The sequence below is a fragment of the Alnus glutinosa genome, chromosome 10 (assembly GCF_958979055.1).
Source record: "Alnus glutinosa chromosome 10, dhAlnGlut1.1, whole genome shotgun sequence".
In the NCBI taxonomy this organism is placed as follows: domain Eukaryota; kingdom Viridiplantae; phylum Streptophyta; class Magnoliopsida; order Fagales; family Betulaceae; genus Alnus; species Alnus glutinosa.
The window spans coordinates 26,083,751-26,086,781 of NC_084895.1; positions in this window are offsets into that span (position 1 = coordinate 26,083,751).

Consider the following 3,031-nt stretch of genomic DNA (forward strand, 5'->3'; position numbering starts at 1 on the left):
GCTGAATTTTTTAGTGGCAACTGTCTGTATTTGTCTAAATCTCTTAGACTCTTCTTTGGATGTACACCTTTAGGGTGGTTGATTTTTACCTGGTGATTGTTGTTGTAATGTTGCTTTTATCAATAAAAGTTTAACTTTCCCTTTAAAAAAAAAAAAAAAAAAGTTGCTCATCCTTTTTATTAAAGAAAATGTTACAATGATCCTTGATATCTGAAGGATATTGTTACCATTTTTTTCTTATTTTATTCTTTAAGCTTGAAAGAAAGAATAACAAAAGCCTAACAAAGAATATATATATATATATATATTTGCAGTACCTCTGAAAGGTTTTTTATTTGGACAAATATTTGGGTAAAGTTTTTCACCAATATATATATATATATATATATATATATATTTTTTTTTTTTTTTTTCAATTCAGTCTACTAAAATTAACGTCAGTCTTTAAAGTATATTAATTTTTATCTGACAACTATATCACAATATTGAAGTTGACACTTACGACTAATCCTTTGATGAATTCTTAATAATATTAATAATAAAAAAAAATGTCACGTTAGCATTGTGAGATAATTGTGAAATTACTCTATAATCACATATTCTAAATATAAATGTTAGTTTAATAAATTGAATTGAAATAATTTTATTTTGAATAATGATATACAACATACTTTTACGGCACTGCCAATCAACCTTTTTGTTTATTCTTAGTAAAAACTAGGGTTAAATACGTTTGATCCCATGTGATTTAATGCTTTTATTTTTTGCCTTATATAGTTCATTTCGTACTTCGATTATGACTAAAGACGGATGTGATACTTTCGTCTAAAAATTGACTGAAGTTCACGTCACATGTTTTAAAAAATCGACATGTGTCACTATGTATAATTTTTTTAAAAAAAACTTTTAAAAAATAATTAAAAGAAGAAGAAGAAGAAAGATAAGTGGCTAAGCCACCTACACATTTAGTCTGGGGATGGTTCGGCCACCCCCAATGATCAAACCCTAACTTATGTTTTTTTTTTTTTTTTTTTTTCTTTTCTTTTCTTCTTCTTCTTCTTATTTTTTTGGCTTGTGGAGGTGGCTAAACCCACCCTCAGGCCAAACGGGGGTGGCCGAACCACCCCCAAAAGCCACCCACATGCTGATCATTTTTTTTTTTTGAAGGGACCAACATGCTGATCATGACGGTGGCTGAGCCACTCTTTCTTTCTTTTTCTTTTTTTAAAGATCCTTTTTCCCTTTTTTCTTTATTTTTTAAATTATGAATATGGACATATGTCGGTTTTTTAAAGCATTGATGTAGTCATAATTGATGTACTATCGACGATATGAAATAAATTATATGCGACAAAAAATAAAGTCGTTAAATCACAAAGGACTAAAAAGTATTTAATCCTAAAAACTAATCTAAAGATTGGTTGATAATACTACATCAACAATTTTTTTTTTTTTTTTTTTCAAACTATTAGAAAACACTGATGCCTCATAGAATTTAAATGTATTTGTAATTAACTTCTTTTTTAGAAGAAAAAAAATGCAAGATATTGAAAATTAAGTTAAACGAGGGTAGATTGCATTTAATGTTTGGGAAAAATGAAAAAGCGTCAATCGTTTTTTGAAATTTACTAAGCATTTTTTGTCAAACATAATTTATTTTTCGGTTGATTATTATTTTCACCTCTACCAAACATTTAAAAAAAAAAAAAAACCAAAATTATTTTTCAAAAACCATTTCACACGAAAACAAATGGAGTATAGTAGAACTTTCATTCATGAGAATCATGTAAGATATAAAACACCAAATTTGCAGAAAATTGAGCATGATTGGTATGAATCCGGTTTGCATGTTGTAAAAAAATAACACCATTTTCTGTTATTTTAATGAGAATAACTTCTGTTCGGTCGTGGCAGAAAGGAAGGGTTTTTTGCCAACCAATAAGAAATCGACAAGTCAGCTAAAACTCAAAAAATGAAACGCTGCTGCCAAAGAAAATCACGATTCAGCCTGAAGAAATACTCCCCCAAGAGCACCATCACTACCCCAAATCCACAGCCCCAGGCCAGAAAGCCGCTGCCACCGGGCCGCGCGGCCACCCCCGGGGTCTGGGGGTGGCTGCACGACTAACCCTAAATGGATCTAGTTCTGGCCTGATGGTCACCCCAGGCTTTGCGTGACCACCCCCGGAGTCTGGGGTTGGCCCGAACCTGGGGGTGGCCATCGGGGCCAACCCTTTTGTTCGGGCATCACTCGTCATTAGGTTTGGCCTGACTGTGACGACGTCTTCTGAACTGGACAGTGGCGGTTTCCGACCTGGGCGGTGTGGTCCGGCACGGGCATTGGTGGCGTTTTCCGACATGGGTGGTGCTGGAAGCATCCAGACCCATGTCGGAGGAGTTGGGGCTGGCCTGGCTGTGGTGACGTGTTTCGACCCGGTCAATGGCAGCGTGGTTTGGCCTGGACGGTGCCAGCGGCGTACGGCTTGGCTGTGGTGGTGCGGATTTGAGAGGGAAATGAGGCAAAAGATCTGGTGTTTCAACAACAATTTGAGTTTTTTTTTTTTTGTTTTGAGATGATGTGTCAATATGTTATTGGTGGACAGAAAACCCTTGTTTTTTTACCATGACCTGACAGAAGGGGTTCTCTGTTTTAATCTACGGTCCAGATTAAAATTTCCCATTTTCAACCTAAACGACGTAACTTTAGAGGGAATTAACGGAAGTTTTCTAAACGCCGTTTTTGCTTGTTGTCCTCTCTCCTTTACTCCCTTCCACTTTATCTGTTTCTACAGATTCTTCATAGCCATTTTCAGCAAAATGGCAACAATTCAAACTCCACAGTAAAACAAATTTGGGTTTGATTTTGGGGTTCAGTGGCTGTGGGTGATTAATCAAATGTGTGGGTTGTTCTAATTTCGGTTCTAGATGTTGTATTTTCTGTTGAGAATTTGTGTTGGGTTAGTCTCTTTTGTGATTTTGTTTGTGATAGGCGATTAAGAGGAATTTCGTGAGTTTTTCTGTGAATCGCTGA